Raw genomic sequence first — 22,671 nt, forward strand, 5'->3', positions numbered from 1 at the left:
TAACCCTCAGGGAAGGAAATGGTTCAAAAGGGGAATATGTAATAACACATTTTAATTTTTCATGCATCTCTACCCACAGAATCCTCTGTTTAATAGAAGGACAACCCAAATAGTGAGCAAGGAGAAGACAAAAAAGAAACAGCCACTTTATTCTTTGGCTGGGCACTTGCAGGAGAGGGGGCTCTGGGGCTGACCTGTGGCATGCTCCAGCCAAGGGCTTGCTTTTCTGCACAGTTGTATCACCCCTTCTAAGGAGGCCAGTAAGCTGCACAGCCCCCTAGCCCCAGTACCCGCGTTGTTCCCACAGTGCTGAGGCAGAGGGGAAGGGCCAAAGGCAGTGGCCATAGCCATGTCACTTCGGCCAAACCCATGGCACAATCTGCTCCTTCTGCTCAGACTTGCGCAGACAGAACCTTCCTGAGGCACACAGATATCTGTATGTCTGCTGCTCTTTAGCACTGTGTTTCCCTGTAAAATCACCCATGAGAGTCCATCCTGGGCAAAGCACACCCCAAGTACTTCTCCCCAGATAGGGCATGACAGGACAGGCATAGAAAGGACTTATCCTGCTTGTTGAGGATGGGCACTGACACACACAGGTCCTTCACATGGGTGTCACAGGTGGACACTGCCAAGAGATGGTGTATACGCGGCTGGAGAGATGGAGATTGAGCTCTTTTCTAGTGCTGGAAAGCCTGATCTCTCTCTTCATAGCAGCTCTTGCCCCTATATTGTGATCACACCTGGAGATATCTACATGTATAATGCATTTTATTAGTTGAATTATTTTTAACTCTTTAATAATAGCTGACAGCCTTTACTAATCACCTCCTGCCACCTGCCTCAGATTGTATTACAATGAGAACTTACGTGACTGAAGGAGTCATGGATAAGTAGCTCACTCCTTAGCTTTTCATCTAGTGAAATAAGCTTCTCAAAATTGTTTCTGAAGTGCTTCCTGAGTGATAACAATGCTTTGTCAAATGGTTTGAGAACCTACTCTCAATACTTTCTGAATGAGTATGCAGCCCAAGAGAGCTGCTAGAATGAGGGGGAAAAAGTCTGCCTGGAAGCAGGGTGAATGATTAAAAGCATGCAACCACAGTACATACACTACATAATGAGAATGCTAAACTGCAATAAAAAGGGAAAATGATGGCCTCACATGGGAGAACTTGAGGTTGTTACCCATTAGGATGCCTTCCTACCAGTCTTTGCATGAGGAACATAAAGAATATAAGCACAAAAATGAAAACAACGTGGCCAAACTGCAGCCCCTGATTGCCATTGTGGCAGTCAGGGAATTCCTGAGGCAGAGCAGCTTTTAGATGATGGTGGGGACCACCACTAAATACGGCACTAGATAGGACTAAGAATGGTCATCATTTGGGTAGGTCAGACAATTTGGGGATCGGTCCCAGTCACCCCTAATTATGAGCTCAAGTACGAGCCTTCCAGTTTCCAAAAAGTCCAGACAGCAGCCTGCTTGCCAGCTGTGCCAGACTGGAAGGTTCTTGTTGCCTTCTTGACGGGCCAGACCTAACCCCAGGCACGCAGCAAAGTCTCCCTGCCGTGGCTGCTCGCCCTCCTGGCGGGTGGCAGCTTTGTCCCAGAGAGCTGCCACCTCCAGCTCCCCACCTGCAGCCTCACTCTGGCTGCAGCTCAGGCACATCTCGACACCTCACGCTGTGCTTTCTTACTGGTAATGTACCTGTAGGTACACGCCAACCCCGTTTGCCTGTCTAGTGTCTTCTCTATTGACCTCGTGTGTTTAAGTTGCTTAAACCTGTGGCTGGGCTTGAGCGACAAGAGTAACCAGAAAGCTCACACACCTGCCTGTTTACACCTCCACACATAAACAGTAACAGGTAAAAATTATTCAGTTCATTTCACGTTCTAATAAACCAAAGCAACACCTATGCCACTGACCCACATTACATTTATGTCATTTTGCCACAAGACTTTTTCAGCATCAGAGATTCAGTGGCAGAACAGACATTTATGCCAGTAAGACTACATCGCATTTGGGAAATGCTGCCAAGTTCTGGGTTCCCCTTACGCATCTTGAAACTCCCCCTCATCTCCCAGACATGACATACCATCAGAGAACTTGTGCAGCAGCAGATGGTTTCCCGACTGCCTGTTTTTGATGGAAGCTTCTGCTCTACTCAGCTGTAATCCTTTGGTTGTAGCCAGGGTTGGGGATTCATCTCTGTTTTGTAGCAACTTGCAAGTTTGGAAAAGGTCTTGAGTGTAAGTACTAAAAAGGTGTCTGCTGTGACTACTGGTGACCATGCCATGTACTGTTTAAACCAATTAATCTCCACCTTACATATTGCAAATTTTGCCTCTGGTCATCCTTTTGAAGGCTGTTCCCAAGCTTCTCTTTTTTTAAAGATTGTAAACCTTTTTCTGATCTTCAGTGTGGGTTTATTCAAAGGCAAGGAGTATCTGCTTGTTTCCACCAGCTTTGTCCCTTGACTTACGCAGTTCACCTGCCTTTTGGTGCTCAGTGACAGGGTGTGTTTACAGAGGGCAACAGGGTCTCATCTGTCTTCATTTTGCTCCTCTTTCCCCTGCCCTCTGAGTCTGCAGCCAACATCTGCTTCTCCCGTTTCAAAACATTCACCTTTGGTCAGGAAGGAGGCACTGCCAGCAGTGACCGAGGGCACAAGAATACATGTCTCTTTCCAAACCCTTGCCTGAAAGCAAATGAATAGCAAAATGCAGTCCAAGCAAACCTGTATTGTCTGCCCTGCAGGTAATGGAATCATCAGGTGCAAAGCGAGCTGGTGACAGCTTCAGAGCAGACAGCAGAGTCCTGCTTTATGCCTGCAGCCTAAAGCCAGGACTTTGGCTTTATCACCTCCTGTTCATGCAGTGGGGAAGGAAAGACTTGTACCTGATACCAAATCCAAAGGGTGACTTACCGAGGAGAGTCATAATGCAGCATCACACCTCCACCCTCATGGCACATCCAGGTGCTCCCCAGTTTGAAGAATTAGAGGAGTGATTCCACAACCTGTGGTCATGAATCAGTGCCTAAGGGGCTACAACTGGGGGGCCATGAAAAGTGGCTGAAGCCAGCAAGCTGACTGCTGGTGTGCTTCGATTTCATCCATCCGTGCAGGTATGCATGGCAAAATGCAAAGGGCTGCCCAAACAGGCAAAAGACTGAGAGGAGCTTTCTTTAAGGTTTAACCCGTACTGAATATTGCTGCTTCTGTTTAGGTTTTGGTCAAATACCTAAGTTTGTCTAGAAATGGTTTGTCAGACAAATACCCTTTTCTTCTCTCTCGGAGGTATTGAAAAAGTATTTGCTTATATGTACAACAGCCTCTCAGGAATGGGAAAATCAATTGTGATTATAACTGCCCTATAGTCACACATACCAGTCAAAGTCAGCACTATTCCTACAGGAATACATGCTCTTAGAACAGCAGAGAGAGTGCGCTTCTGAGCGAGACTGCAGCCTTAAGCCCTGGACTGACCAAACCTTGCTCTGCTAATGTCACGCACGGCGAGCTGCCTGATGGAAGTCCAGCGGGGCCCCTGGTGCTGCATGGAGCTAAGCAGGCAGGCGAGGCACCAGGGAACCCGGGGCTCATGCACAACGCAGCAGGCTATAGCTGTGCTCCCTCAAGGATGGACAGGGGAACAGCTAATAACTTTGCCTCTGCCATAAGGGTCTGTTTGTCTAACGATGTGTCTAGATGGACTTTGGGGCTGACATTTTGTCTGTTCAGACTCCAGGAAAGCTGAAGAGCAGCTATCTCTCAGCCTCCGGGTACCTGCTTTAGCCTGGCACTTGCCTCAGTGAATATATGCTGCCACATAGCCATTTTATGCCTTCAGTACGCCGTGCAGATTTGCCCTCAGAATTTCAGGAGAAATGCATCAGGAAGTCAGACTGGACCTTCATCTAACCCTGTGTCCCAGCCTTGCTGTCATCCAATAGACAATTCACAGGGAAAGTGTGTAAAGAAAAGGAGCACTGTAAAGTGACTCACACCTGACAATAAGCATCTGACAATGCTCAGGCACTTTCTGACAAGACAAGACCATCAAGTTTAATAATAGCCAAAAATGAAAGAATGAGTCTAAATATTCGTGACCAAATATATACCATCCATTTCTATATCCTGTGGCAGTCAGTTGTACACTTTTTCTTAGCAACACAAGTCATACTTTGACTGCTATTCTTTTGCTCCGGAAAGCTGAAAATTTATTGCTGCTTCTTTCTCGAAGCCTTCAGAGGAGCAGGAACTCTTTTAATGCTGCCAGATTTTATGCACATGATTGAACATTCCTATATTCATTCTTCCCTTTCTTTTCAAGTGACAGTCCTCCAGCTCTTAGGAAGAAGCCACCCACCACACATACGCCAACACCCATGACAACCCTATACAGAGGGGATTCACAGTTTTATTTTATGGCTGTCACCTTTCAGATAGTTTGCAGTGCTGTTGAACTGATTGGACTGGAGTAGAAGAAATCAACTGCTACAGTATACAGCAGTCTGAAGACAGCATGAGGCAGAAAAAAGAACTTCCTTCCTTCCTTCCTCCCTCCCTCCCTTCCTCCCTCCCTCCCTCCCTCCTTTCTCTTCCTTTCTTCTCTTCCTTCCCTTCCTTCCTTCCTTCCGTCTCTTTCTAGTAGATTTCACTGTTCCTCACCTTGATGCAGATGAGCTCTAAAGGTGTTAAGTGACCCAGGCTACCATTTTTTTGGTCAATACGAAGGGTGTTTATTTGTCTTCATGAGAAATGTGCATCAACAGCCTCATTATTAGAAAAGAGGGAAGGTGTACTTGGCATTGCTGGGACACCCACATCATATATAATTCTCTTATTACTGTTGGCCTTAAAATACCTCAGCATGACAAGATCAGAGCCAGTGTCATCCTTTTTTATTTAAATTTAATTTACACAAAATAATGTTCTTCTTGCTCCATTTCTTCCAATTCCCTTTCTTTTCCTCTCCTGTTCATTTTTCTGTATCACTTCAAAGTTAGTCCCTTTACCAATGTCACCCCCTTCCACAGTCCCACACTTCACCTTTATGAAGTACAGAAAAAAGTCATCCATTCATTCTGCACATGTACACGTCATTTGTAGCTATTTGTTTCAGTTAGAAATAAGGCTTTGCAAATTGACTAGCACTGCCATTTAGCAGATGTCATTCAATGCTTTGTGGAGACAGGCAAAAGTTGTTGGTCTCCTCTACGGATCGATTTATTTTCTTTCAGCATCACCATTACCTCCCCTGGCGTTGTATCCTTCTATCACAAATGTTTTGAGTACACATCACACACTTTTCCCTGAGCTGCTTTTTGCTCTTCATAGACACCACTGTCCTTCCTTCAGCTGGCTCTCAGTGGCAAGTTTGTGACCCTGATAGGTAGGACTGTGATGCGTGGTTTAGCTCTTGTAGACCCATGTTCAAGAACCTGTCTGAATCTAGGTCTGTAACAGTGAATGACTGGTGGGACCTGGAGCACTATGTCGAGTCAGACACACTCCCAGTGAGTAGGTGTGACCCTGCCTCAAGCCAGCTGAGCAGCTGCCTCTCTGGGCTTTTCATTTTTGCTCAACCATTATTGAAAACTGATTGTTTTACCAAAAAAAAAAAAAAATAGAAAAAAAGTAATAACACCCAAAACCCAAAAACCACCACCACCACCAAAAAAATAACGTTCATTTTCTGACTCCTGTCAATGTCCTTCCTTCCCGCTCAAAGCTGCTCTTCTCTTCTTGGAGAGTAACAATACTCCCACAGGTACCCTCAGAGATGTCCCAGCAAACTCTTCATCAGACTGTTCTGAGCACGTGCAGCTAGAGATGGGGACAGTGGTATTTTTAGGTGTCCTTAAAATCCTCTCAGTGGTGAGCATGCCAGCAGTTTGCCCTTTGTTAGCCAAATCAACGTGCTGTTTGAGGTACCATTTGGTCCTCTGAAAATCTCATTGTACAAAAATTATAGGCTTCGCTATAAAACCCATGGATTTCTGACAAAAACATCACCAGCTCCTGTTATAGAAATAACCTTATACCCCAAGAATATAATAGAAAGAAATCCACATCTTAGAGCTCAGGTAATGAGGCAGCCAAGCATGACTATTGTCGGATGTAAAAAAGTTAGTGATGAAGCTATGCAGCTAATATATAAATGCATATGTGTATGGCCGATTATATATTATTACTACAATTAAGGAATATTGCCAGTGGAATACAATGTTATGACAGTGTAATGTTCTCTAAACTACCCTCTTGGCAGATATAAAAAATAAATGGAAAATCTGGAGAAAGAAAGGCCATGAATTGCACAATGGATGAATCTGGCCCACCTTCCTCTCTAGCAGAACACAGTTGGCTCTGGATTGCAATACTGGATCGCGTGTTTGTATCACCATATCATCTATTTAATATCCAGCCACAGACCCAGCTACCATAGCTTACACTGTCACAGCCCAAAAAAGCAAAACCTAGAATTTGGACGCTGCTGAGGTTAACATGGATGCTTGCTTTTTATTTTATTTTTATTCTGCAAGATCTTCTGGCTCCCTAAAACAGCAATTAAAAGCAGAAGAAACACCTCAATGTGGGTTTTGCTGCAGCCCTCCTGAATCATCATGCTAAAAATGAATCATGTGCATTAGTCATCTGCTGAACTGGGGCTTGAGTGGTGGGTTTAAATACCCTGTGCTCCAAAAGGCCTTTAATATCAGGGCCACGTGAAACTCTCAGCATTACTCAGCAGAGCCCCTCAAGCGTCCAGGCTACACAGAAGTGAGAGAAGAGCCATTCCTGAGAGGCAGGGTTGAGTCTGTGCTACTAAAGGTAAGTAGGCACAGCTGGACGAGGTTGTTTTTTTGTGCAAGTCTGTGCCCAGGTGTTTGAGGGTATAGCAGCTCTGGAGACACCGCAAGGAAAGGCGAAAGAAAACAAGGACTAATTACCTTGAGGACTTTCTAATCTCAACACGTCCTCATCTAGGGTAAACCAGTCACTGCTGGCAAAATGCTGTGGCACAGAGCTATGCTGATTTGCATCAGGCACAAATCTGGCTGCTGAAATCTTTGCATTCTGAAAATTGCCTTCTCTTTACCAGCTCGATTTATGCAGACAGGTGCCTATATCAGGGTAGCGAGCGGCTGCAGGAGAGCAGCAATGAGCCCCTGCTGGCTTCTAACAACAGCATTATGTTAATAGTTATTGAATGAGGTGAAAACAAGCTAAGGGGAAGAAAGGGAGGGAAATTCAGGGGCAAGTGTCAGAGCTCAGTGAGCCATATCATTAAGATGTTGCAAGAGATAGCAAACATCTGCAAATCACAAACCCATTTTGCCAAACCCCGAACTGCAGAGAAGTTAGCCAGTTTCCCTCCTCTCCTGTGCTCAGACACACAGGCAAAGCTCCTTTAAAATAAAAGCATAATAAAACCTTACGAGAGATTCAATGCAAGCTAAAATCTACCCCAATGCCTTGCTTAGCTAGAGCAATACCTTGTAGCAACTTAATGACATAGCCTTCTAGTTTAATATTTTCTTTGCTTAAGGAAAACCCTTATGCTCAAAAGCAGCCTTAAAAAGGTAACAAGATCACATTTTCAGGATCTCCAAGAGTAGAGATAACAAGTATCTGCTTTTCCAGATCTGCTTTCCTCCCTCCTATTTGCTTTATCCCTTGAATATAGTTTTAGAAATTTCTAGTAGATAGCACAGCACAGCTGTAAGAGAGCATCGCTACAGAAATCAATGCTATTGCTGCCCAATGGATGAAGTCAAGGTAATACTTCTGGTCAGTGGTTGCAGTGGTGCACATTCAGACAACTTGAGGGCACTGGGTGTGAGTGAAGAGGACAGAGAAATGAGCCAGATCTGCCACCATGGAAGGCTGCATCATGCAGTCACACAGCTCCACTCTTGGTTTGTTTGGCAGTAGTTTGCTGGGTATATATGCTACAGGTTACAAAGATTGGTCCTCTCGCATTTGTCATGGCCAAACATAGGCTACTATGAGTCTCCCAAGCTTATAGAAGGAAATCCTTTTACTGGATGGCCAAATGTTGGACCATAGCCTCCTTACCAATAGACTTTAAAACTAGAAAGCCAGTGTATTATATGGATAATCTAAATAATAAATAACAAAATTTGCTATCAAAAGCTTTCATCTTCCTTGTAAGTTCTGCAGATTCTCTAAGGTAATGCTTCAGATCTTGCTTTATGAGTGTGTGATTGCAGCAGTTCATCAAGATTTATAGTGTGGTCCTTGTCCGCCTTTCCCACACATCTCTCCTATGTCAGACTGATACATTCATGGAGGAAACTCTAATAACCTATTCTTGTTGGACAGGAACTTTGCCTCACTGATGATGTCACTTGCAATACTCCTGTCACTATCACACTAGCATTTGCACATTAAATACATACTGATGCCTCTTCTGTTTCAGTACAAGAATCATGTCAAGAAGATACAGACTTCTCTGATAGCCTCGCCTCAGGGAGCTGGAGTAAGGCAGGCATGCAGCATGCACCCAATATGTACCCAAAGAGCCTCACCTGGCTTGAGAAGCCATTTCATGTACCTGCTGAAGAAGATGTGGAAGAAGAGAGGCAGATTCTTCCTATTACACCTCTTAAATAGCTCTTGTCATTCTTTCACTATGGATGGCAAACCTGAAAGCACGATGAAGAAATCCTATGTTCTGACCACCCTGTTCTTAGCCCATCCTGTTGGCTTTGAATAGAAAGGCAATGTGGTAACCCAATGAGCATCCCTTGTGCTAACACAAAGAAAGCAGATAAGGCACACAAAGCTGTCACTCTGGCTGGTTATGTGAGGGGAAACCCTGCTCCAGGCACAACCAGTGTCCATTCCACAGCTTCTGGAAGAACTGTGGTCTGGATGTGTCCACAGGAGAGGTCATGTTCTCAAAAGCTGTCTCCAGCTGTGGTGATCCTGCCACAAGCTTTCTCAAAAGCTTGAAGGGGATCATGCCAGGGGAATGATCCCCTTCAAGCTTTTCAAGGGGAAAGCTTGAAGCACATCCTGAAAGCTGTGTCTGCCCTTTTTCAAAACAGCCTCCAAAGATATCACTGAACACCAAGACTTCGCCTGTATATTCATGCCGAGTTGGACTCAGTTTGTACAATCTCTTGTACAGGATCAAATTTGCCAAATCAGACTCCAAACCTTGTGCATTATCATGATGGATGTCTGTCTAGAGATCAGGGTATTTCTCCATCATTAAAACTCAGCTACCCTTCCTCCTTTCTCTATCTGCAATTAGCTTGGAACAATCTGTCTTCCTGATTGCCCTTTAAAAATTGAAGCGATCAAAAATACTCCGACTGTTTGAAAAATTGCATGTCCTTAGGAACAAAAATATGAAGTTCAACCTCTTGCAGTTATCTGGTGTGAAAGCAGGTTATTTTAAAGGACTTTAATTGCAGCTCTCTATCAGAAGTAAGAAATCTTGGAGAGATGGGAAAGGAGGTAGTCCAGTAAAAGAGGAGAGAGATGTTAAGCAAAGTATTTTCACTCCTCACCTGTAAGAAATAGACTGACAACAATTTCAAGAATTCTAACAGGCAGGGAGAGTATTTGTAAAGTGTTTTTAAACAACATCCTCTTCCATCTCCAGGATTGTTGTGGCTGGATTTTAACCAGTAGGGTGCAATGGAAGTGTTTTAAATAGCCCAGGAAAGCATTTAAATGCATACCAAACCTCAAGTCAGTATGAAGCCACATTGGGCTCTACGGGGCACATCTATACTACTCAACGGCACAGAGACTTAAGCTTCCTGCTGAAAAGTTGTCAATATACTGCGAAAAAGCTAATTCAACTTTCTAAACCAGAACTATTACCTCTGCCTGGGACAGCTCTATGCTGTGCTTCAGGTAAATGGCAGCACAGAGATTGCGCATGTGATTTTATGGGCTTTTTGAAAGGTTCTGAGGAAGTGTCATCACGATATAATGCACCGCAGGGTAGGCTGCCTACAGACCGAAGTGCTAACGCGAGGAGGTTGACAATGCTTGAAGAGCTGCTTTACAAAATGATGGCAGGCAATACATAGCATTACAAGTAAATGATTGCAAACATTCAAAATCTGGCTAGGTGAAACCAGTTATTTAACAAAGGCAGCGTTGGGCAGATAGCCATGGGAAACAGACATTTTCCTGGATTGCATATTGTGTGTCAATGGCAACAACAACAAAAGGAGATTGTTGTAGCCAAGCACCTGCCACAGATTAAAAATATGGATTAGTTTTCAATCATTTTCAGGAAATTAACATTCAAAATGAGGTAGTTGGACTACATGCCATTGAAAGCCCAAATGCAATTATGACCCAAATCAAAAAATGTGTGACAATGAAAACAACATGGAGGGAGAGAAATCTGTCATGGTGGCATCTGTCAGAACATCCTGGTGTTTTAATGATTGATGTGAATGGCTCTGGATAAAGGGATTAGTTGATTACTTTGATGTCCAAAGCTTTTTATGTATTTTGTATATTCTAAAAAGAAAACATGATCATAGACCTTAATTTTATGTTATAAATATGAACCAAAGTCTGCTAAAGCCTGTGAGAGCATTTCCTGGATTCTTAGACCATATGGATTAGTTTTGGGAGTGGGGCAAGAGAAGGAAGGAATAGCTATTACTAGATGACAAAGAAGATTATTCCTACACTCATCTTTCTTCTTATTGTGCTAGAGAGAAGAAAATGCAGAAGGGACATGTTCTGCTCCAAGTTCTTTATGTGACATTCCACGCTTAGTTTAGTAAAGAGACTTTTTGCAAGGGCCTCACTAATATTCCCTTTTTGGGTGGCTGGTGATATGAAATCCAGAACTGGCTAGGGAGAATCAGTGCACCGTGCAGCAGAGCTGAGACTGTTACCTAAGAAAAACATTAGCTTTCTCTTTTATGACCGAATTATTTACAGCTGAAGAGCTCATTTTACTTGTATTTTTTCTGTGAAGCAGATAATATTCAATCACCTGCTGAGTTATAGTCTAAAATACAGTAGGCCTTCATTATGCAGGGTGGTGAACTCAATTCTCTCATGTAAAGGAGCTGAACACCCATTGACTACCGCGAGTGCAGTTCAGACAATGCTGGAAAATGTTCTTTGTTTAACAAGAATTGAAAAGTGATTAAATACTTGACTATTATAATGCATTCACACGAGTTAATATCATGCTGCAGTCTCCCATTGCAACTGCTTGTTTTGTAAATTATCTCAACTGGAATAACACAGGAGCAGCTCAGATATGGCCTATGAGGTTAACTTTTCATATTTATTTTCCAAATGCTTTAAACCAGCCTACTCATTTTACTTCAGAAATTACAGGTAGGATATGTTCTTCCTCAATACTCATTTCATGAAGACCTTTGCTCTCAGGGTGAATATTATTTTAGTGGGGAAAGGCAAGATATTAATGCAGCTCACTGGTACAGAAAGAATATGACATTTTTCCTTCACATAGAATCCATCTTTTACAGTGAGCCTTCACACCAGCAATATTGATGGATAATACATAGATTTAGGAAAAAAAAAAAAAGACCTAGATCCCTTATTATGCATTATGGATCCTGCATTATGCAAGATAATGACTTAAATCTTACATTTCAAAGTATTAGGTTACCTCCTGTAAAGGTAGGATGACTAGGGCAAGATTTTGCCCTATTCAGTATTGGTCTGGCTGAGATACTTTATTTCCCTGAGCATCAGAATTTGTTCAGTGCTGACAGGTCAGATATTAGCTCTAGGTTTCCCCCCCTGCCATTTGGATTGTTCTTCAGGAGAACTGTTTCATTACAAATGAGAAGTTGTTTCAGGCAATGAGGTCTACTGAAGTTAGGAGATGTTCTGCTTCTTGTCCCTGAATCCTGCTGACGTTTCTATACTTTCATTTCCAATGGCAGCAGAGCTTCCTTCACCCAGAGCTGCACCTGTCCTATGTCAGAGAGGATCCCTGTAGCACAAAGAGGTACTGCTAGAGCCTGTACCACATTTGCAGAAGTGTCTACATCATCTTTTAAGGGAGTGTGCATGGCAAACAAAGCCCCGTGAACACAAATGCACAGGTTGTTGAGCAGAAAAAAGAAGGAATACACAAATTATCTGCATGTAGGTTGTTAGAAACAACAGTGGATTGAAATGTTCACGTTATTTGAATAACTCTGGTGTGCAGAAATTCTGTCTGAACTGAGAAAACTTTGTAGGAAGGAGACTTTAATAGTTAGTCTGATTGGGAGGGCACAGATTAAATGAGCAGCTGGTCCTGGTGATTTTATTTGTAATTTCATGCATAGCATTAGCCAGAAAATGTCAGAGGAAGATGTGTATTATTTCATCTGTGTGTTTTGCCTTAGGCTCCATCTATGGAAGTGATCACCAGTGTATATGCAATTAATTTTTTGAAGGTTCAACAATTTGCAATAGCAGGGAAAAAATTGTGTTCACACTGAGGCACCAGGATAGAAGAAAAATGACTGACAGAAAGAGAGTTCTTGCCCTGTTAGTGCAAATCCACAGCCAGAGGTTGCTACCAGTCTCAGAACTACATAGGCAGTATTTTTTTCAACAAAGTGTCAAAGCAGTGTCTTCTGGCATAAAACCACATTATTCATGTGCACAAAAATCTCTTTTCTGTTAATTTGGAAGCAGTGACAACCAAATCATAGCTCTGTAGGTTATCCTGCTTTGAAAGAGAAAACTTCAGACTGGAAATACCCAATCATATATGAAATCATTTATTAAAAGAGGACAAAGATATTTAAACATTATCTTAGCTTTATCAGGCAGAAGAGGTGGAGTGAGGGTACATATGTGTGCACATGCTCTCTATATATTCTATGGAAACATAGATGAGTCTGACTTGCAGTCTTGGGTAGAATACTTCCTGGTGATCCAGATATGCCTGACTTCTATTTTCAAGAGTTACCTGGATATTTGAGCACTTCAATCTCTCTGAACCTTGGAGATGGAACCAGAAGTTCCTGAGGGTAGCTGGTTAACACAGGCCTTTCTCAGCTGGCATCAGTTATGTCTGAGCTCTCGCTGAATTAGACTCGCACGTAAACTGCTGCTATTTTGAACTATGGTTTTCTTTAGCAGTGTACTCCTCCTGCTGCATGAGTAATAAATACTGTTTCAATAATTTTGGCTGGCCACTGTATACCACTGGTTGCTGATTCTCAAAGGAAAACCACCAAACTTGCCAAGGGGTAAGAGCAGTTGGCATACACAGAAAGTTGTAATTGGATCCTCATTTAAGAGGAAGAGAATTATGCAATTAGGCAATTAGGCATGGATAGCATAAATGCAAGGATATTCCTGAGAGTGTACATGCAGAGACCAGAAAAAGGGTAACTAATCCTACAGCTGTGATATGGAGAGACATTAATTCCCGTAAGGGAGAAGGCACACTTCTGACAGCTCAGTCATTCCCCTGACCCTCTCTTTCCATGTGATCCTGAAACAAAGCCACGGTGTTTTCTGCATATTGTGCCTGAGTTTTGTAGGCAATTAGACTTGATGAAACACAAACATTTGGTCCACAGCTGCACTGAGCTAACGTCAACCCTCACTTCACGTTTGTGTTGCTAGAGGAGGCCACACGCTTGCTATGGGATCGGCAGCCACAGGTACCTTCCCATACCCTGCTGCACGCAGAGAGCCCTGGTGAGGGTACAACAGTGGCTGAGGCTCATGATGACACTGCTGCTACAAGCTGGAGGTGATCAAGTGATCATAGAGAAAGCCATTTTGTCAGTGCTCAAGCTTTTAAAAAGTTTTTGTACTCAGATAAATAATAAAATAGTTAGAAATTGTCACTTGAAAACTGGGGGTGAGGGAAAGGGGAAAGAGAAGAACATCAGTGTGATAGGACTTTAAAGACTTTTTTCAAGTTAAGAAATAGTGTTTTCTTCTGGGACCCAGAAGGTGCAGACACAGAAGAAACAGATATTTTTACTTCAGATTATGCAGGCACTGGGGATAATGGTAATTAGTTCATCTACTGCAGAAATGTAAAGTCTCCTAGCTGGAACTCAGGCATACTGTCACACAACTTAGGGGAGATTAAGTATTGTTTTAATTTGAAGCCCCACAGGGAAGCCAGGTGGACAGAATATAATTACTTATTTAGTCAGGACATCAAGGATAGCTATCTGCATCCAAAAAAAGAATCTGATGCTCTCTTTAATAGCTATGAGCAGACAGGATCCTGTTTTTTCATCTGCAACTTGTATTTCAAATATATTCATAACTTTCTCTACTGTACCGTATACTTTTGGAAAGGGCAATTTTGGGAATGAAGATTGAAATTTCAGGGACAGCTCTTGCTGTCAAATAAAAAAAGTAATTTCTAAACTGTGGAGGGGATCATCCTTTAATATCTCAGGACAGGATCCCTCAAAACTTGATGCATAAATCATGCTCTTTGTTTATTTGAAGGGATCTATGCTGGATTGTCTTACGCATTCCTTCTCCATCAGTACAAGACTGAATTTTGTTACACTTAAATCATCCTTAGGAAAGCTTAGCACAAGGGTCCAGTCTGATTTTCATGGCTGAAGAGTTTTATTTGTTCTGATTTATTATCAAAACTGCCTTATTATATTATTTTTCTGTAGCAGAAAGTGGGATAACAGCAGAGTGAAAGAAATGGGAAGGCAAGATCAGCTTATCAGTCATATTCATGGCTTGTTGGTCAGGTCATGCAAGTCTCTCATCTTTCAAAGAATTCAGTTCTTTGGGATTGTGATTATGAGGTGAAAATGTGCATAGTGTCCATCTTGGCTTGGCACAATCATATGAAGCGAGGCACAGCCTAAAAGCAAGCATTTTCCCCAAATTTCAAAATCTAGAAAGGACTTTAGTGACCACTTCACAGTACTGGAAATAGTGCACACAGTTGAAAAGCATCGTCTAGCCAAGAGAAATGAACTTAAAAATTACTCAGATGACCACGTGCCTGTAGGCACACACACATGCTTTGGACAGTGAAGAAAGTGGTGATACCTATGATTGTGATACCCATGAAAGAATAAGAGAGGGGAGCAAGGAGGGCCTGAAAAAAATGGGGAAACAAGATCCCACCTCCACAAGTCCAAATACTGATTACCAATGGATCTGGTTAGCAAGAACTTGGTCTCATCTCAGGATGAGAACAGGGCTCTGAAATCCAGGAAGAATTGAGCATTGTGAATTCAGCATTAAAACCGTTGATGGAAATAGGAATACTTAAGATGGAAAGTTGCTTTATGTCAGAGTTTATGGAAAACTGGAACTGGATTTTAAAGTCATCCGTTCATTGTTATTTTGTTTATATACACTTGCCACTTAAAAAATTTCTATGAGAAAACTTCACCTATTATTTTAAAAGTGGGCAAAAAACTTCCATGTCAGTGCTGATCCTTACAGAGGACCCCATTCCATGTGGCATTTAAGTATATCTTTAACTGTTTAGCTAGATAAGGGCTACAGCTTTTGTGTTCTTTGCAAATATCATATTCTATGCATAAGCTTACTTTTTGTGATTCATTCCCTCTGTAAAATAAATTACAAACCTTCAGATGGGATTTAGTCTGGATTTCAGAGATAAATGTGTGCACATTTTTATAGATTAGGTTTGTATATGTCTCTGCATATATATATATATTTATATTATTGATAAAACCCTATTATTTGTTGTCCATCAACAGTTCCAGCCAAAACCAAGAGCTTGTTTTTGTCCAGAAATCTTCTGATTGCAAGTGATACTATATGTGCCCTGATTGACCAAATGCGTGACAGAAGAAATCCTCTCTCAGCTTTGTGATCTCCCTATTGTTTATTGAAGGATAGGACACAAAATTATTTTCTTCAAAATCCTCAGAACTGTTTTGCATAAGTGATCTTCATTTTGCAAGGGTTTTCTTTCTCTGACTACAGAATTATCCTTTCGTTTGTGGATAAAAAGCATAAACCCTCTCAAGTTATTTTTATCCCTGCATCGGGAGCTATGGCATGAACTAATTTTGCTTCCTTTCCTTGACCAATGAGGTCAGCATCTTTTAATTTTAAGGGAAAACCAGTAAATTGTACTTACTTTAAATTCACCATTGATGAGACGCAGTGATGTGGAGTCAAATGTATACACACCCTGCAGGTTATCCTGCCGTGGTGCTATCTGCTCTGTTTCGCTCTTCTGGGTCAGGCAGAGTGACCCAGAGAAACAACTGTGTATCAGTAAGTCACAGGCCCTCCTTTGCTCTCCTTACTTTTGTGCTTATCCTGATGTATGTGAGGAAGGAGACCACTGTGTTCTCCATTGTCATACAAAGGCTCGTTTCCTCTCAGTGGTGTGGGATTTAGGGCACGGGTTTCTGAGCAATGCACAAAACGACCCTGCTTGTTTATCCAGCGCTAATTGCCAGGTGCCAAGGGTCCTGCTCTCACCAAGCTCACCGACAGGAGCTGGTCCAGGGGCCAGCACAGCATCATTGCAGCAACCATGCCAGACCCTTCTCTCAGCCCTCCCAGCCCCTCTGCCCAAGGACCAGAGGTGGGGCTCATTCCTGGTTCACAGGCTGGGAAGCTGCCTGTGGCTCTCCCCTCTGCCCTGACACCCCTGATCCCAGCAGGCATGAAAAGAAAGGTGAGTGGGGCTGCTTGCTACAGGGAGGATTCCTAAAACGGGCAAGGCAGTAAGCTGAAAATGAGCAGGAACAGCTGCTGTTTCAGCCCTCTAAAAGCTAAGTATGTAGCTTAAGCTAGCTGTAAACATCACAATCAACAGACAATGCAGCAATGGAGCATAATTCATCCTGCCATTCCCTGACAGGTGCCTAAAAGAGACTTCCCCAAAACAAACTGACACACCTCCCTCTCCACGGGCTATGGCAAAGCCCAGAACATGACTCTATTTCACCGTGAGATGGATGCACTCTGTCTGTAGCCTCAGAGCACCTGTCCAGTAGATAAGTAACATTTTCTGCTGCCCATTAAGGTACATTAAAGATTTTAAGAGGGAGCTGAAGGACATGAGTTGGCAAAGGTAGTTTTTTGACTGAAAAGAGTAAGGCAGGTGAGAGGTAACATTAAGATACCTATGCTGGGCACAGATGAGGAAGGCACTGAAGGTGGTCGAGCGACGTAGCTGCAGGGCAGGTGTGGATTGACACAAACGCACGTGGCACAGAGAAGTTGGGCAGTCCTTAAAGGCTGCTCCTCAATGACTGTGTTTGAAGAGTGAGAGCCAGTGCAGGGACAGGACAACATCTTCCCAGGAACAAATGCTAGGACAATCTCATCAGACTGTTAAGTGAATCTCAGGGAGTCTGCGTTGTGGTTGTGAAAGTCACAGGACAAGGTGGCTGTGACGATCAAGGTGAGGGGCAGCAAGGGCTTGGACAAAATCATTGGTGGCACATGAAAGGGGGACAGGTTAGGTACAGACAGAACCAGAAAGACCCTGACTTCACCTGGATATATAGATCAAAGGAGGGAGCTGGGTTAAAGATGAAACAGAGTAAAAGCTTGAATCAATCTTTTTAACATCTGCTAGTGCATGAAACCTAAGGTGTGACATATATAACAAACAGTTTAATTGAGAGAGGGGAGAGAACTGGCAACAAAGAAGTGAATGACATGCTCAAATGTGGGAGAGGTACATTCCTGTAGCTGGTGGGGCTTTCATACATTAGAGGCCAGCCCTGGTGCTATTATTCCAGGCAAAGCCTTTTGATCCTGCAGAAGGCAAATCTTCCTCCAAGTTCAATGGGAGCAGGCTGAGGCCATATGTTGAGAGATAAAAACCCAACGTGTGACTTGGTAGTCACATGTACCTGTAGTACGAGTATAGGACTAGTCTCATATGGTAAAGCTTCTCACCTGACTGCCACAAGCACAAATGTATAAACAGGCTCAAATGCTGAGTCCATGTCAGAGGTTTCTGATACCAAGTGAAGTAGCTGTGCCACATCAATGTCCAACACAGCAAGAGCTAGAGAGATGTTTAAAAAAAATCCACATCATTAAGTCTAAACAACACCTTCTTAGGATTAAACACGCTTTTCTCATTCGTTCACAGGCAGACATTTTGCACACCTACCAACCCTTTTGCAGTGCCGTAGGCCTAAGCAGCATGTATACTTCTGCTGGTAAGATCAATCTTGCATTAGAAGGAAACGGTGCTGCAAAGTCACAGGACAGATTCTTATCTAAAAAAAAAATAATGTGCTGTGCTCTGAATCTAGTCAGGACACCAGCAAAGAGGAGTTAATCAAATATACAGTGTACGAAGCACCAGTTCAATTGCCAAGTGTAAAACTATGAGTAATGTCCTATCTGTTATCAGTTGATTCACTCATGGAACTTTTTCACTTTGTTTAAAAACCACAGTGACTGTCCCAGCTGATATCAGAGCAATGGCATTTCTCCTGATGACCTCCAATTTGGTTTGATAAGCTCTTCCATCACGGGGACAGCAGCTGTGGAACAGCAGCCAAACTTGGGCACAGCTTTATGAAAAAGCAGCCATCAGCATCAGTATTCCTATCTTGTTTCACTTGCTCACCATAGGATCCATAAATTGATGTTAATCATCTTTAACTGCAAAATACAGTTTGACAGTGGCTTGCCTTCAGCTTTGGAAGGTACTCAATTTCTGCCATTTTGGCATCTATCACTTAGACATCTTATCCTGCATTTTGATAGGAAAGCAAAGACCTTTGCTAAAGGAAAGACAGACAGGTGATCCAAATAAGTCTTAGCAGCAGCAAAGATAACTTCCTGGTACATGGCTCGTGTGTGTGGCATGGGCTGTGTGGGTAGGCCGGGAAGCAGTACAGATGTCTGTATGTGTCTGCCTCAACTGAGATGCAAACTCTGCCTCACCAAAGATGGCTCTGTCTAGGGTGGCTCAAATTTGTCTGTGCCTTTGCACAGAGCAGACAGCCAGGCTGAAGAGAGTGAGCTCTCACTTACTGGTGTGTCAGAGGGCTCTCCTGCAAGGTGAGGGGCAGGGCAAGCCCCAGCACCTTTGGGGAGATGCTGCACAATGAGGATATTGGAGTAAATGTGGATCTGCTGAAAAACTTCACGTAGGCCTGGAGGGGGTGGCCTGGGTTTTGCGAGCAGGGAGCAGAGGCAGGAGAAATGTGAGGAAAGCCCTCTGGCTGCAGGGCTACAAAGAGATCTTAAAACAACCCTAAGTTTGCACACTCTTTCCCCAGCCTCCAGCTGCCAAAAACATTTTGCCTATTTTTTGTGCAGGGCCTAGGGTCAACATGCGAGGGTTGCCATGTGGAGAAGAGACAGAAGTGCAATGTATTCAGAGGGGAATGTTAAAGAAGAGCAAGGAGGTTTGATGATGATGCATCCAGGCAGGGGCAATAGATAATTTTGATGAGTGATTGTAACCACACAGCAAAACTAAACTGTGATCAGTAATTTGATAGTATGGTGAAATGCTCTGTCTGTAGAGGAGAGCTGGTGCCTGCAATCAATCATTCAATAAACAGAGACAAGACTAGAAACCGATCAGGACTTCTTGCAGACAGGCAGAGATGTAACCAAAAGCAAAGAAGGATCCTGGACTCATTCAGTGTGATTAAATGCACATTGGTGTATTATCTGCTGCAAAGAGTATCTGTGACTGTGCAAGATCATTGGTGTGAGGCACACAAAATGTCAGCTGCTGCTTTCAGAGAGTTGAGCAAGATCTATTGCCTGGTGATAATTAACTATCCATCAATAAATGATAAGTACGCCAGGAAATCAACATGAGGAAGAAGTTGTTCAAAGGAGAAAAGCAAGTCATTAGAAGGAGCAAACGTACTGGAACATTTACAGGAAATAGATAGCACATCAAAAAGCACAGATCTAATACACATGAAGGTGGTGGAGGGTTGGTAGGAAGATGTCAGCGTTGCAAGCATCTGGCTAGAGGCTGCAAAATGAAAAAATGATGAAAAGAAAACTTCCAAAATAGGCCAAGTTCAGTGCACTGCACTGATGGAACTTGACACAAAATCTGTCCCTGACGTATCAAGCTGACTGGCAGCAGGAATTTAAAGATATTTAAAGATTATATTTGCCAGCAGGAGAAAAAAAAAAAAAAGAGAAAAAAAAAAAAAAAAAGGAAAGCAAAAACCAAACCAACCAACCACCACCACCAAAACAACACTTCAGTTTTCCTAGATAGGTCAATCAGCTCCAGTAGCCCTAACCTCAACTGCTGCCAGGTACCCACCAGGCTTATCCAGGCAGGCAGGAGCATTTGCCAGCAGATACACCTCCTAGCCAAGGTGCTGCTCTTTCAAGAGCACTAAGCTTTCGTTAGTTGTGGGGAAACTCAGGCGTTTCAGTAGTCTTCCTGCTGAAATCCCTTTGAAATAGTCCTTGGCTGCTTCTTTTCTCCTGTATGATTCCCTATGTGTCTTTGGTGAGTGTCTTCTGGGTCCAATTGCAGTTATTCATGGTGAATTACAGTGCTGGGGCAGCCCACTAGGTAGTGAGAGAAGTGAAGAAAAGTACTAGTTTCACCTAAAACAGTGAGGTGGTGTGGGGAGAATGGGAATGGTCTCCTTGTCTGCAATGACTTTCTTAGTCAGTGCTGCTGAGTTTAAATTACATCATCTGAGTTGTAGGCCTCAGTTAGCAGTGGTAGAGCTGTTTGCAGGTGGAGTTGAACTTCCACAGTGTGATAGCAAAGACATGAGAGCAGGAAGGAGAGAACACTTGGAATGCCAGGTCTGGCAGGTCTTTTGCTTGAAAAAAACAGAGCTCAAGTGCAGGATTTCTAAGTTTTGCACTTATTTCCTGATCCTTTTGATACTGTAGTCCTTAGAAGCAGGTGGAAGCAAGTAGGAAGCTGTTAGAAGTACAGGAATTGCAGCTCTGATGTTTATTAAGGATGTATTTCTTCATCTTGATGAGGATGAAGAAATGGCTGAAAGCAGAGACATGGACAGCCTGGCACAGAAATTGAAATGGAGCCTCTTGTTCGGGTAGCATAGTGCCTACTCCCAGCTGTCCAGCTAGCAAGTGATTACAGGCTTTCCTTGTGTGATGGCAGTCATGTAAGGGACATGGCAGAACAAGAATTACTGATGGCAGCAAAAAGCTTAAGGGGAAATAAGACAAATCTTCAGAGAGCCAGGCTTTATTAATCCCACTGCTTGCAGAGGGACTCATTTCTTATTTCCTTTTTCAGACATTTAGATTTTTCAAAGATAATCCCTAGTTTTTGAAAGTTTTGAGATGAGTCCAGGGTATCTAGGCCTGGCAAAAGTGGGAAGCAGATCTCTATTATTCTTTTAAATACGAAGCATGGAAGAGCCCAGCACATACTGAGAACATGTAGGAAGAGGGAAAGTCTTTAATACGATCTACGCGATGGCTCTTTATTAAAACTGTAACACATCAGCAGAACCACAGTTCTGATAATAGCATTTGTGCTAATGCCAGCTACGCAGATTATGTTGTCAGAAATCACCGTGCTTCCTGGCATTGTCATAATTCTCAAGTATCAAAAGCATAAGGCAGGCTAGTGCTTAAGGAAAAAAAAACATAATCCAAGTATTTCCTGTGAGTGATAGCTAGCCTAGGGCTTTTCCCGGGGCTGGATTAGATTAAATCTTTTGCCTTCCCTTTCCTTGGAAGATCGCTTGGTGGCTGAAAACCTGGAGTTTCAGTTGCAGAGTCTCTGTCCTGATGGCTGTGTGGGTGAGACAGCAAGCCTCAGCTTTCCTGAGGGCCCACAACCCAGGGTCTGCCACTGGCCCCGGTGTGCAGTTTTACACTCTCCTGGCCTTGTTCCTTCTCATGTAATTCTCTTGAAGTAGACCTGATAATGCTAATAATATTGCAAAACCTCATTCTTACCTTTCCTAGCATCCTCTGCCCATGCAAGGCAATCTCATCCTCCAGTCCTGGTGGTGCAGCCTGGTTGCTACAACTCTCTGGGAATTTCCAAGGCAAAAAAACACCCTGGCTAATGTCAGCTGAAGCTGTAGGACAGCCTGTGCTTACAAAGGCCTCAGTATAGAAATGATCATCACCTATGTTTACCTTGTGGTAATACAAGGTCTTCTAAGGGATTTATTTGATATCAGGTTTTAACTACACTAGGTGAGGACACAGTGCAGTTAATTTCTATTCCCTGTACAAAGAGCCAGCTGAGTTCATCTCACACATGTCGATGATAGATCAGCCTGAATCAAGTTTGTTTTAGCTGTTAAATCACATTTTTCAATTGTTTAAATAGTTCAGACAGAATTTGCACAGTAACATTTTAGCTTTTTATAGCTGTCAAGAAGTAATACAAATAATTACCATGTTCCCTGGTGGGTTTTATCTGATTAAAGTGACACGTCTGCTTATGCAAGATATTTGAATAGAGACATTCAATAAAGTCAGTAACATTTAATTTCCCCTCTCCTCCTCTTTTTCTTTTTTAAGCTACATTTGCTATTTATTTTAATGTCATGTTTTGAGGTTTGGTATATTTTTCTTAAAAGAGTTTACATAATGGAACAATTTAGCAGAATATTTTGTGTGCTTGTAATGAAATATTTCTTCACAGTATAGTAAGGTACTAATGTACCTTGCTCATGCTAAGGACTATTGCACTTGTCTGAACGCTGTGGAAATACAGCTGGAGTTG

General features: G+C 42.8%; 1 protein-coding gene across 10 annotated transcripts in view; it reads right to left on the reverse strand.

Annotated features, from left to right (window-relative positions):
* The window catches only part of LOC311434116 (uncharacterized protein), a 354,696-nt gene that overhangs the window by 35,266 nt on the left and 296,759 nt on the right, over positions 1-22,671 (reverse strand). Inside the window, exons 1-2 of one of the 10 annotated variants that reach the window (XR_014691269.1) lie at positions 2,931-2,961; positions 2,100-2,702 (exon numbers count right to left, since the gene is read on the reverse strand). The exons of 8 other annotated variants lie outside the window; for them this stretch is intronic. The gene's annotated coding sequence lies outside the window, so the exon portion shown is untranslated. One more of the 10 variants, XR_014691270.1, reaches the window with a different exon arrangement.

The sequence above is a fragment of the Aythya ferina genome, assembly GCF_964211825.1.
Source record: "Aythya ferina genome assembly, chromosome: 1".
Taxonomy (NCBI): Eukaryota; Metazoa; Chordata; class Aves; order Anseriformes; family Anatidae; genus Aythya; species Aythya ferina.